At 45.3% G+C, this 14,535-nt stretch overlaps 1 non-coding gene and 1 pseudogene across 1 annotated transcript; both read right to left on the bottom strand.

The window, feature by feature from the left end:
• Positions 1-8,300: 8,300 nt before the first annotated feature.
• LOC149152375 (25S ribosomal RNA) lies at positions 8,301-11,681 on the bottom strand. Its single transcript, XR_016263922.1, has one exon. It is a non-coding gene; the product is annotated as a 25S ribosomal RNA (ribosomal RNA).
• Positions 11,682-11,928: 247 nt separating this feature from the next.
• LOC149152374 (5.8S ribosomal RNA) lies at positions 11,929-12,054 on the bottom strand (annotated as a pseudogene; the record flags this gene model as incomplete).
• Positions 12,055-14,535: the final 2,481 nt, after the last annotated feature.

Here is a 14,535-nt window from a genome sequence, read left to right as displayed (position 1 = left end):
GTGAGGAGCTAAAGAGAGCAAGAAACTTTCGAGAGTTCTCTTTGGACAGAGGAAAACATAGATATTAAGCAAACTTAAAGGCAGAGCATATAAATTATGAATTCTACCTTAACACTTCATTTACTTAATGTGTAGAAAATAAAAGTGGGAAAATGATACACATAACACACTTACAATTACATGAGAGAAGCACACCATCAACACAAATAACCACAGGAATCCCAAATAGTGCTGCAAAACCCTGTTCTTTCCTTTGCCAAAATTGCAGAGATACAAAGTGTAATACAATAGAAGCTTATCCCTCAAGAGTCCAACCATGAAAATGACTAAGAAAATACATAATATAGGCAAGATAACACCATTCCTTGCCTCTAGGGGCCGAGCTCATCCTTCTAGGAGCTGTTTCAACCAATTCTAAACTGAGCACTAAAATCTAGGCAGTCAAAACAACTTGCCTCTATAAGCTAGGAAACCAATTCATTCATTAAATTTTTGACTTTTTATGAATGAATATTCTAGAAGAGATAAATAAGTGCCATGACATCATAAAATTACATCAATTACGTCAAGGAGGATGAAAAATGACTCCAAAAAGTCAAAACTAGTCAAATCTACGTTTTGTTGAGCTGTAGGTGAAAATCTGGCAAATTTCCCTGATGCGTAGCGCCCCAATTCTCAACGTGTGGTGCGCCTTTGAGCCAACATTTGAGGCACTTACCGACATTCAAATGAGGCAAAAGTAGGCTTGTTGGAAATTTCTGGATGTCTACTTTCCAACCCAAGTGGAATTTCTCAATTTGGTGTCCATTTTCCCCTCCAAAATTGCAATCTCCCAAGACTGCTTCCTGTGCGTCCAAAAAGTGGCAGAAAGTCATTTTTTTCATGTTTTTTGACCTTCTGAGGGCTCAAAACCTGATGAAATGTCTTGGCAATTGCTGAGCAAGTGTAATTTGTCATGAAAAATCCAAAAATGCTGAGTTTTTGAGAAATGAACTTGCCCATCTTCAGGGTAGCGCGCAGCGCGCTACGTGTTGAGGGCAAAACCCTGCCTTTTGACCAAAAAATTCAAAAATTACCAAAATTGCTCCAAATTATCTGAAATTTGAGCTGAAGGTGTGCCATTTAGTACCATACTCCAAGGAAGCCTCAGCCAAAATATGGAGGAGATCGGGCCTTTTCCTCTGTTTTAGTGCCTTGGCCAACCGTCCTTTAAGCACCTTCATTCTTGCTTTACACACATGCATTCGAGCCCAATAGTGATTCTTCATGTGTCGGAGCATGTCTTTTTCCATGTTTGCCTTGTCCAGCAACTTTTCCAAATGAGTATTGACTCGGATGAGCATAGCCTCTCGCTCAATAGGTGTCAAATCACCGGGTCTCTTGCGAGCCAAGTTGCGGTCTTCATGGATCCTCCGCAACTCATCAAGAGAGTGTTCATCCTCTAATTGCTTGTTGCGCTGCTCTAAATAAGTAATTGTCCAATTTTCCATCTCCAATTTTTGCTGCAACAAGTCATTTTCAGCCCTTAGTTGCTGGATAATCTCCTTTGACTCTAGGCTTGGAGAAATGATATCAAGGTCAACAACATCTATGCCTGGAACCCCTGATGGCCCCTCATCAATCTTGGGCTACTTGCCTCTCTCTGGTACCTGTGTTTCTATCGAAAGCGAGGCCCCTTCCACCTGATGTGGAGATAACACTCGTTGTGCTGATGAAGAAGGCGAGACCCCTTCCACCTGATGTGGAGATAATACTCGCCGTGTAGATGCAAATAAGACCCTATGGCCTCTCTGATATGTAACATAAGGAGGAGTGCTGACATGTTCGGGCTCTGGAATATCAAACCGATGTGAAGGCCCTCCCTCATCACGAACAACCTCAGGAGGTGGCTGTGGCACTGTGAACAAGTCACGAGAAATGAAATCCTCCCATGGAATACCCTTTTGTGCCAACTGATGCATGACCACAATCTTGATCAATGTATAATGATAGATGCTCTTGTGTTGCTGTGTTGGGCTCTTTCTTTGCACCAAGGGCACCATCCTCTCTATATTTCGGCACATGAAGAATGGAATGTTCATGATTCGTACCCGTGTGAAATGCATCAACAAATGGATATGGTACGAATATAAACGTGAAAATCTGCCCTCGCAAGTGAAATAGCGAATGATGATCCTCATCAAAGGTGCATACTCGTCTCTTAAAAATATGAAGGGAAAAACACCAGTTAGGTGCCTCATATATACAGGCTTGATATATGGCTCATAATGAAATCTGTCCAACTGCTGGCGCTTGTTCCACTCTTCTCCAATATTGGGTATCCCTGTTGCTTGAGCAACAATCTTAGGTGACAATGTGAAGTCCACTCCTGCAAGATTCACATGCCCATTGTGCAAATGTAGGACAAACAAGCGGGCCAATTCCTTGTGGTGTTGAATTTGAGATATTCTCTCACAATATTCATAGCATGATAGATATCGGAAACATGACACTGCAAGTGGACAAGCTTGTAGATAAGCCAAAGAGGTGGGCTCCTCCCTGACATGCTGACCACCTTTACCACCCCTGTGATGCCTCCTTGGCACCTCTACCTCTGGTGTTTTTTCACGGTCATCACTTTGCTCATAATATGTTTCGGTTTCTGACATGGTTTTGGAGGCAAGTGACTGAAAAATAATGTTGACTGTGCACCCAATGAACTGTTGTTTTGACTTGTTTAAATGATGTTACCAAGGAGACAAACACACATGGGAAATGTTAGGGAAAAGGGAACATTAAGGGGATTCGGGAAAACAAATGGGAAAGGAAATTTTAGGAAAGGAACATGGAACATATATAATCATAATTTGTGGGATTTTAATGGGAAGTAGGGTTTAGAAAATTTACATAGGGTTTTAGGAATTAGTAGGGTTTAGGGATTTTAATGATTTTTAATAGGGAAATTATATGATTTGCATGGAAAAATATCAAGGAAAATGGTGAGGAAAATATGGGGAAAGAGGAATGGAAAATGGGTAACCTTGGGCAGCAAATTTCAATGAAACCCTAGCACATTTGCATTTTTAAAATTTGATACAACAAGGTAGGGTTTTTACTTCATATTAGCATGGAATTTTTTTGCATGTTCATTGCTCATTCATCTTAGCCAAACCAAAATCACCATGGATTAGGGGCCTACCTGAAAATATTTTGAGAGAGAAGTAGTTTTGGTGGCTTGTTGGCAATTTTCTGAGCAAGAAACCCAACGCGTAGCGCACCCAGCCTGATGCGTAGCGCGCCTCCAACGCGTAGCGCCCAGCCTGATGCGTAGCGTGCCTCCAACGTGCAGCGCCTGAGTTATTTAGCATTGGAAAATGTGCACTGATGTGTAGCGCGCCCCCAACGCGTAGCGCACCTCCTCTGATGCGTAGCGCGCCACTGTAATTGCCCAATTCGCCCAATGAATTTTGAAATCGACTTGACAAGTATTCTCTTGAAGTGTTGAGAGGCAAATGAGTTACCAATGAGGAGGGAGGGGCTTTTATAGGCTCACTTTTGAATTTAATTTGCCCAAAACCCACTTTATAATGTTTTTGAAATGACACTTTTTGAATTAATTGTTGCTGACTTCTGGTTTCCTTTTTCAAAATAGATTGGTTGAAATGATGATTTCTCTTGAAAATTTTTGCAGGGATAGCTTCGGAGATGTCTTGGAAAAGGAGACCAAGGATGCATGCCAACTTTTGGAGAATTTGAACTTTTTACAAATTTTTACAAAAATGAGATAATTACCTTTGTCTTCAAAAACAGGGTTTTTGAAAACAAGGTAAAAATTAGTTGTACAATGATAAGAGTTATCAAAATGATGCTTTATGACGGACATCCCTCTGGCCTGCTGGTCCTTTATGATATCGCAAGAGAAATCTTGACTCAACCCTAACCTAAGACCTTGACATTGAAAACAGGGAAATGACCTTGTGAAGATTTTATTTACTCAGGAAAACATGATCCAACAGTGCCAAACAAGAGGGGAATAAAAGACATAAGCTTCTCCACCAGGGTTATGGCATGCCTAATGGGATGCAACATGACCACACTGATGAGACACCTAATTATGAAATGCAAAGAGTTTTGATCTCTGGTGGAGGGCTACTAGACCGACTCTAACAGTGCCCTTCATTTTTCAAGATGGTGTAGCTTGATGTAGGTCCCTCTTTGATTTTTTCTTCTTGTAGGTGCCTTTATACATGGCGTTTCTTGTTGCTTTGTAGTCTTCCATGATGAATGATAGATGGTAGACCTTCTTGTCCTTGATGTGATTGAGACTTCTTGGCCTGATGCTTCAACCTTGTGGATGTTCTTGAGATTCCATTTCTTTTATGTGTCAGCTTAGCTCCGATACCGCATTGAAGAATCTGGGGAAATGGGGTATAGCGGGATTCTTCTAGACTTGATAACAATTTGTGAAGCTCTTTTACAATTTATCTTGTTATCTTAATCTTCTTCTCTTCTTATTAATGCATGTGTGTTTACTTGATCAAGCTGGTGCCAAAAACATAAGAACAAGAACACAAGATGTTAGCTCTCTGCCAGGGAAAAACCTCTCTCTCTCAAAGAGGAAAACCCTTTCATAAATTTCTCTTATTGAAGCTTCATATTGGTCATTGTGAAACCCTAGACCCTTGACAATAATATCCTCCAAGCACAAGTCGAGTCCTTCCTCCTCTCTGCACATTGTTTCTTCGGCACTTCATTCCCTGGCACTGTGTCCTTCTTTCAACTTTTGATAATCCATGGTGGACTAACTCTAGAAGAGACTCCAACCTTTGATCCTTAGCAAGATACTTCACCAATGAAGAAACCTTCATTCTCTTGACCAAACGAGCCTTTTTCTTGATGTGAAGTTACATACTCGATGTACGCCAAGTTTACTACACTTGGGGTGATTTCCATCATGACGATACATGGAAACCCCAAATTTCCCGCACTTGGGAGGCTTTTGACAAGGTGGGACACGGAAATCTTGGGTTCCCCACAATTTGGAGACTTTTGTCAAGGAGGGATTGGGAGACCCCATGCCATGCTCCTATCCTAGTGGTAGTATTTCAACCACACATAAGTGGGTGTGGCACCGCCGTACTTTTTCCTTTTACCAATACTTGAGTACATGGTCTGTGCCTACTTTAACACTCAGTCAATTTTCCAATAATTTTTCTTAACAATGTAGCGAAAATAACTTACCATAAATTTATCTTCTTCAATTATTCTTTCAACCCATTGTGTTGTGTGGTTGTGTTGCACTACCCGCAGCCTACATGACACAACTCCACACCTGAACTGTGAACCTATCGCCCAACTTTCCATTCTATGGTGCCCAAACTCTACCTGTCGGTGCAGTCCATAGTGAGGGCGCATGGCCCATACACAGTGTGGCCTGCCTGCTTGGACGATAACCTGCCCCACTCTGCTTGTCCGCACTACCAATTTGGACTCACCCGTTGTAATCCGCTTGCTGGTGCGACCCTCTCAGCTCCGTCAACATGCATGCCCAACTGAACTGCCACATATCCTTGACACACCCCATTCCAACGAATCACCACGTCCCTTCGTGTGCATCGTCGCACCCATGGGTCGACTCCAACACTTCACCGATTACACCCGTCGCCACACGTCACACACCTACCCACATCCTAACTCATCCGCACATGGTCGCCTCTTTCATCTGGGCAACCAATAAGGGTCACCCATGTGCCTTCTATCGGTGACTCACCCATCATGTAGGTATCATGGGGCGTGCACCATGCCCAACACAATGTGCCCGCTATGAGTGCGCCCATCACCATTGTGCATAAGCGAATGTCGTGCCAATTCTTCACATATAACCAAACACGGGCGCCCCTACTATGGGTTTAGCCTTTCAACTCTCTCGGGCATTCCCAACTCAAATACCTGACACCCCTGCCCCCCCGTGGTGTACATGGTAGAGGTTTCTGGCGCGAAGTACATGGAAACCCTAGATTTCGTGCACTTGGGTAGCTATCATCATGGCAGGGTAGGGAAACCCCGCTTTCCCTGCATTTGGACAACTCTTGCACAACGAGGCATGGAAACCCCATGTTCCAGAGATAGACCAAGCAAGTAGTTTCCACCCTGCCATGAAATGGAAACCCAGAGTTTGCAAGACTTGGGTGGTTCTTCATTGTTCCACAACACGGAAACCATGAGTTCCATAAACTTTGGTGATTTTCATCATGTTGTCACATGGAAACCCAAGTTCCCCACACTGGGGCCACGGTTTTTGCCTAGACGGGAGATGGAGACTGTAGATGTTCCTAGAATTAGGCAGTTTCCCTCATGCCATGAAATAGAAGCCCTCGGGTTCTGTGGACTTGGGTGGATCTCTGTCATTCCACAGCATGGAAACCTGAGTTCCCTGCACCTAGGTCACGGTTTCTGTCGTGGTGGGACATGGAAGAGCCCGAGTTTCCCATAAACGGGCAGTTTCCATCATGCCACAGAATGGAAAGCCTCGTGTTCGGTAGACTTCAACGGTCGTTCCCTGTGGCGCAATGACATAGAAAACCGAAGCTCCCAAAACTTGGGCGGCCATTCCCTGTCGCGCGATGACATGGAAACCTAAAGCTCCCCAAATTTGGGTGGCAGTTTTAGCCATGGAACGAGTGACATAGGAACCCCGTGCTTCCCAGACTTGGGTAGCAATTTTTGTCATGACGCGAAATGGAAACCTTGTGTGTCGATTGACTTGGGTAGCAGTTTCCGTCATGCCACGAAATGGACCCCAAGTTCCCTGGACTTTGGCAGCTTTTCATCATCCCACGACATGGAAATCTAGAGTTCCACAGACTCTCAGGCGATTTAGGGTGTGCCGCAACATGGAAACCCCATGTTTCCTAGACTTGGGTGGTTTTCGTCGGTGGTTTTGGTCACGCCGCAACATGGAAACCATGAGTTCTCCAGACATGGGTAGCAGTTTCGAAACACCTCAAGTTCCCGAGACTTGTGAGCTAGTTTGCATCATCATGGAAACCCCAAGTTCCCCACGTTGGGGCATTGTTGAAAACCCCGTGTTTTCATCGTGTCGTAAAATGCGGAATCCCATGGTTCCATCAAGGGTAGGACATGGAAACCCCAAGTTTCCCCAGGCTTGGGTGCCAAGGCATGACATGGAAACCCCAAGTTTCCCCAAGCTTGGGCGTCATCAATTTCGGTCATGGCACAACATGGAAACCCCAAGTTTCCCAGGCTTGGGCTCCAGGGCATGACATGGAAACCCCAAGTTTCCCCAGGCTTGGGCGCCGCCATTTTCGATCGTGGTGCGACATGGAAACCCCAAGTTTCCCCAGGCCATAGCATCAAGGCATGACTTGGAAACCCCAAATTTTGGGTGCGGCATGGAAACCCCGAATTTTTTGCACCGAGCGGAAGCCCCAAATTTTAGGCGCCAGGTGGAAACCCAAAATTTTGGGCGCGACATGGAAACCCCAATTTTTTTTGCACTGGGAAGAACCCCCAAATTTTAAGCGCCAGGTAGAAACCCAAAGTTTTTGGCGTGACATGGAAGCCCCAAAATTTAGGCACCGGGTGGAAACCCCAAATTTTTGGCATGACATGGAAGCCCCAAATTTTAGGTGCCGGATGGAAACCCCAAATTTTGGGTGCCGAGGTGCAGGATGGAAACCCTAATTTTTCCCATGCTTGGATGCCTTTTTCATCGCAACGTGGAAACCCCAAATTTTTGGCACCGAGGTGCAACATAGAAACCCCAAAATTTTGGGTGCTAAGGCGCGACATGGAAACCCCAAAATTTTGGGTGCTGGAGTGCAACATGGAAACCCCAATTTTCCTGGGCTTTGGTTCCTTTTCTGTCGCAGTGTGGAAACCCCAAATTTCGGTGCCTTTTCCGTCCCAGCGTGGAAACCCCAAATTTCGGTGCCTTTTCAGAATTTTTTTATGACAAGAGCGAAGCTCTGAATCAAGGTGACCAAGGGTTGAATCTCATTAGATCATGGCAGCAAGGCCACTCTGCCACTTACAATACCCCGTCGCATATTTAAGTCCAAGGAAAATTTTAAGGATGGAAATTTTTCTTGAAGTTTAAAAACATGGCGAATCTCACTAATCCCTAATATGCAAACTATAAAATGTTTATTGATATATTTGTAAAATTATTCAAATTTATAATGATGTTATATATAGTCTCTATATAATTTTGGCGATTTTTAACGTAACATAATTTTATATTCTAAAATTTGGGCGGATTGTCTTTTATAAAATTGGAAATTGGCGAATCTTTTTTAAGGAAAAATCATGGAAAATTAGCCCACTGGGCGAACATTAGCCCCTAAAATTTTCCATGTTTAAGTCATCTGCAAAGGATTATTCTCAACGACTATTTGGAATTAAACTTCAAAGTTTCCCCGACCGAGATGCTTCACGGTCGTAGTTTGCAAATGACATGGGCCCCTAGGGGCAACAAAGCGACACCCCTACTACGGGTTGAGATACAGTCGAAGAGTGACATGCACCACTTCTAGCATGGATTTTGACTTAGAGGTGTTCAGTCATAATTCGACACACGGTAGCTTCGTGCCACTGGATTTTCAACCAAGCGCGATGACCAATTGTGTGAATCAAGGGTTCCTCTCGTACTAAGTTGAATTACTATTGCGGTGTGGTTCATCAGTAGGGTAAAACTAACCTGTCTCATGATAGTCTAAACCTAGCTCACGTTCCCTATTGGTGGGTGAACAATCCAACACTTGGTGAATTCTGCTTCACAATGATAGGAGGAGCTGACATCGAAGGATAAAAAAGCGACGTCGCTATGACTACTTGGATGTGACAAGCCAGTTATCCCTGTGGTAACTTTTCTGACACCTCTAGCTTCAAATTTTGAAAATCTAAAGGATCGATAGGCCATGCTTTCATGGTTTGTATTCATACTGAAAATCAAAATCAAATGAGCTTTTATGCTTTTGTTCCACATGAGATTTATGTTCTCATTGAGCTCATCTTAGGACACCTGCGTTATCTTTTAATAGAAGTGTCGCCCCAGCCAAACTCCCCACCTAACAATGTCTTCCGCCCAGATCGACTCGCCGAAACGTGCCTTAAGGCCAAAAACATGGGCAGTGACCCATCTCTGACCCATAGAATAAGTAAAATGACGTTAAAAGTAGTGGTATTTCACTTGCGTCAAAAACGGCTCCCACTTATTCTATACCTCTCAAGTCATTTCACAAAGTCAGACTAGAGTCAAGCTCAACAAGGTCTTCTTTCCCCACTAATTTTGCCAAGCCCATTCCCTTGGCTGTGGTTTCACTAGATAGTAGAGAGGGACAGTGGGAATCTCATTAATCCACTCATGCGTGTCACTAATTAGATGACGAGGCATTTGGCTACCTTAAGAGAGTCATAGTTACTCCTACCATTTACTTGTGCTTGGTTGAATTTCTTCACTTTGACATTGATAGCACTGGGCAGAAATCACATTACGTCAGCATCCGCAGGGACCATCGTAATGCTTTGTTTTAATTAAATAGTCAGATTCCCCTTGTCCGTACCAGTTCTAAGTTGATTGTTCGACGCCTAGGGAAAAGCCCTCGACACGGGGCATTCTATGCCCGTAGCCCAATCGGCACGCGACTACCCACCCTTGCCGCGAGATCAGCTCGGGCTGACTACCGATAGCCCAAGAGTTGAGAGCACAGACCCCTAGGCCCAGCCTTTAGAGCCAATCCTTTTCCTGAAGTTACAGATCCGTTTTGCCGACTTTCCTTACCTACATTGATTTATTGACCAAATGTTGTTCACTTTCGAGACTTGACGCTGTTATGAGTATGACTGAGCATGAATGGTACGCGGTCCTCTAGATTTTCAAGGGCCACCAAGGGTGCACTAGAAATCACAAGACGTGCGGTGCTCTTCCATCTGTTGGACCCTATCTATGGGTGAACCAATTCTAGGGTGGGAAAGCTGTTAAAAAGAAAAGATAACTCTTCTTGGGGCCCCTGGCGACGTCTCCGGATTTCCTAACATTGCCACCTGCCACCATGTCTTGGTTTGGGAATATTAACCCAATTCCCTTTCGATGCTCGTGTAAAGTGCACCCTTGATACGAGGCTTCCCCATCTCTTAGGATCGACTAACCCATGTCTAAGTGTTGTTCACATGGAACCTTTCCCCACTTCAATCTTCAAAGTTCTCATTTGAATATTTTCTACTACCACCAAGATATGCATCGGGGGTCGATCCACCCAAGCTCACACCCGAGGTTTCTCAATGATCCCCGCGTCCTCCTACTCATCAGAGCCAGGCAATTTATCCAACGGTCGAGTATAGGTTGTGCGCTTCAGTTCCATCCATTTTCAGGGCTAGTTCATTTGACAAGTGAGTTGTTACACACTCCTTAGCAGATTTCGACTTCCATGACCACCATCCTACTCTCTTAATCAACCAACACCCGTTGTGGGATCTAGGTTAGTGTGTGATTCGGCACCGTAACTTGACTTTCGGTTCATCCCGCATCACCAGTTCTGCTTACCAAAAATGGCCCACTTGGAGCTCTCGATTCCTTGGCATGGCTCAATGGAGCAACCGCACCCTCTTACCTATTTAAAGTTTGAGAATAGGTCAAGGGCATTACGCCCCCGATGCCTCTAATAATTTTCTTTACCCGATAAAACTCGTGCATGAGCTCCAACTATCCTGAGGGAAAATTCGGAAGAAACTAGCTACTAGATGGTTCGATTAGTCTTTTGCCTCTATACCCAAGTCAGATGAACGATTTTCATGTTAGTATTGCTATGAGCCTCCACGAGATTTTCCTCTGGCTTCACCCTGCTCAGGCATAGTTCACCATCTTTTGGGTCCCAATAGGTGTGCTCGCACTTGAACCCTTCGCATAAGCTCAAGGTCGGTTGATGATGCACCACCTAGAGAGGGGATCTCACCCATCATCTTCCTTGGGCCTCGCAGGTTTTCAAACCCGTCGACTCACACACATGTTAGACTCCTTGATCTGTGTTTCTTGGGTCGAATGGAAATCCCACCAACCAACAACACGAGTGCACAGGTGCACATGGCCTACCACAAGGGCACACGCTTCATTCCTTGACCACTGCAACGAAAAAATGACAGGCAGCAATTCACCTGTCCTTGTGGTGATGAAGTAGCCAGTGTTGCTTTGCACCTCAAGTCGAGCGGTGGACTAGCCTGAGCTGTTCCACATCTGACCAAGACACATCGACAGCCTCCATCTGCTTCCCTCCCAGAAATTTCAAGCACTCTTTAACTCTCTTTTCAAATTCCTTTTCATCTTATCCTCGTGGTACTTGTTCTCTATCGGTCTCTCGCCCATATTTAGCCTTGGACAGAATTTACCACCCAATTAAGGCTACATTCCCAAACAACCCGACTCGCTAATAATGCCTCGTGATGCGGTAGGGTCTCAGCCCAATGGGGCTATCACCCTCTCAGGTGACCCCTTCCAAGGGACTTGGCCTAGGTCTGTCACTGAGGACGCTTCTAGAGACTACAATTCAGGCGACGCTGCTGCTCGATTTTCACGCTGGGTTCTTTCCGGTTTGCTCGCCGCTACTAGGGTAATCCTTGTAAGTTTCTTTTCCTCCACTTAATTATATGCTTAAAATCAGTGGGTGTTCTCGCCTGAGATGAGGTCTCAAAGTTGGAGCTAAATCCACCTTACCTGATGGGAGGAAAAGAGAGAGCAAAGAAAGTTCAAGCGATGCCACACAAAGCCCGCATCAGCTAACGCTGTCTACCCATCCAAGGGGACAAGATCATCGCTCGCCGACGCACACCACGAAACATCGCTTGAGGTATTTCAACCAACCGTACCACATTGGGCACAGATGACTAGCTCCACTGCTCCCTAACATATTGCAGGGAGTGCATTTGAATGGGATACGACGCCCAAACAGACGTGCCCTCGACCGAGGCCTTAGGCGTAAATTGTGTTAAAAAACTTGATGATTTCACATTTCGCTACATTCTTCATTGTAACAAGAGTTGAGATATCCGTTTTCGAGAGTCGTTTCCAAGTATTACTGAAAATCCACCACAACACTGAATAGGGGCACCCCCCCACAACAAATGTAAGGCTAAGGGCCAAAAGGAGGAAAGGAAGAAAAATGCATGAAAGAAAGAGAAACAAAGGTGTCTACCACCCTCACAGCAGGAGGCTCAAATAGAAAACAATCTCCCCAATCCCCACGTCCTCGCAAAAAGGGGGCAATGCATGGAATAGAAATCATGAAGGACTAGGGTGGCCACCCCAGGAGCTCGCACTAGTTTTAATCCTCCCCAAACACCAGTCCACAACAATTCCCCCTTTTCTTCGTAAAGCTAGGGACCGAAAGGAAGAAGGGAAGAAAAAAAGGTGAAAGAAATAGAGATCAAACATGGCTACCGGCTCACAAGGGGAGGCTCAAACAAATCACAAGCCTCCCAAGCCATGTGCCTTCACAAAAAGGGGGGAATTGAAGGGGACGATGATCGAGAAGGACTAGGGTGGCCACTCCGAGAGCTTACACTGTGTTTTGTCCTTCCCGAACACCAATCCACAACAATCCCACCTTTTCTTTGTAAAGCTACGGGCCAGAAGGAAGAAGGGAAGAAAACAACATGAAAGAAAGGGATATCAACCGTGGCTACTGGCTCACAAGGGGAGGCTTCAAATAGAGAATAAGCTTCCCCAACCCTATGCCTTCGCAAAAAGGGGGAACTGCAGGGGACGACGATCGAGAAGGACTAGGGTGGCCACCCTGGGAACTCACACTACTTTTATTCCTTCCTGAACACCAATCCACAACAATCCCACCTTTTCTTCGTAAAGCTAGGGTCCAAAAGGAAGAAGGGAAGAGAACAACATGAAAGAAAGAGAGATATCAAACGTGTCTACTGGCTCACAAGGGGAGGCTCAAACAGAGAACAAGATTCCCCAACCCCCTGCCTTTGCAAAAAGGGGGGAACTGCAGGGGACAACGATCGAGAAGGAATAGGGTGGCCACCCTCGGAGATCGCACTGCTTTTTTTCCTTCCTGAACACCAATCCACAACAATCCCACCTTTTCTCCGTAAAGTTAGGGGCCAAAAGCAAGAAGGGAAGAAAACAACATGAAAGCAAGAGACATCAAACATTGCTACCGGCTCACAAGGAGAGGCTCAAATAGAAAACAAGCTTCCCAAACCCCATGCCTTCACAAAATGGGGGGGAACTGTAGGGGACAGTGATCGAGAAGGACTAGGGTGTCTCAAAAGAGAGAAGCTCAACAACATGCCAAGTAGATGTCTGCTAACCAAAAAGAAATCAAACAAGGCACCCAATAAAAAATAATCCCACCTCTTCACACCATCCCACATACATTACGGCACAACACCCTTTCTAGCTTTACAACATAACACACAACAATCAAACAACCAAGCAAATAAATCACAACCTAAACTTGACCACTAGAAAAGACTAGGGCCGCAATGAGACTAGTGTCTAGAGAATGTTACTGAGAGGTAAACGACCCCCGAACTTGGCACAAGGTTTCAAACCTAAATAGACTACTAATAACAAACCCACCCCGCTATTGCACCCCTCCGTGTACAAAACACCCAACAACCTTTCCAATGAGAAAGTCAACGGGGGTCAAGAATCAAACTCCAAAGAGGAGTTGTCACGGGCCGACACTCAATGCTGGAGAAAGCCACAGGGCCACAAATACATCGATGGTGCAAGGCCACTAAAGAGAGGGATGTCCGCAAACTGCACACCACGAAATAAAGAAATGACCAAGTCCCACAAAAAACCCACAATCCAAAAGGAGGAACAAAGACACAACCCGCTACTTCTTTTTCCCTTAGAAGGTGATTGGCTCATGAGAGGACAAGGAATTCCCTCGATGGCAAAGGCACGAGATAAGATTGCCACCCTCATGCTCATCGGCGAGGAAAATTGTGATCTCGATGGAGCTCAGACCAAGGGAGGGGTTTTCCATTACCTAGACACCCAACCCTTCCCTGAGGGCATGTCGAGGAATGGTTGAGAGGACTACGGTGGCTAGCCCAATGGGTTGACCCACTCTTCATCCATCCTATACTGACCCCACTCCGAAAATTTCCCCTCACGGAAGGTTTGAGCTACCAGGCACGCGAGCAACCACTCCCTCGACCCAACCACCAGCAAAAAAAGCTCACCCAAGCAACACATCAACCACCGCCACCTTTTCGAGAGAACCAACTATGGAAACCTGCACCCTTGGCCCATGTCGTCGAAAGGGCTCCCAAGAAACAAGCTTCCAAACCCCCTACAGAAACACATTAGGGGAAACAAAAACAAAGGATGGGTGGGACAAGCACAAGCATGGCTTGTAGGCACACACACGAAAAAACAAGCGTTACCACAAGACAAGCAACCAACAATGTTCCCACCAAACACCAAACCCACTCCCCTAGAGGCACACCACACAGTCCCACATTGCAATTGAACGCCAACCAATCAGAACCGAAAAAGAAAACCCCTACTAT

Source organism: Pinus tabuliformis, chromosome 9, assembly GCF_031772625.1.
Source record: "Pinus tabuliformis cultivar Carrire ecotype Pingquan chromosome 9, CPIR1, whole genome shotgun sequence".
NCBI lineage: Eukaryota > Viridiplantae > Streptophyta > Pinopsida > Pinales > Pinaceae > Pinus > Pinus tabuliformis.
This window is presented reverse-complemented; position numbering and strand designations above follow the sequence as displayed.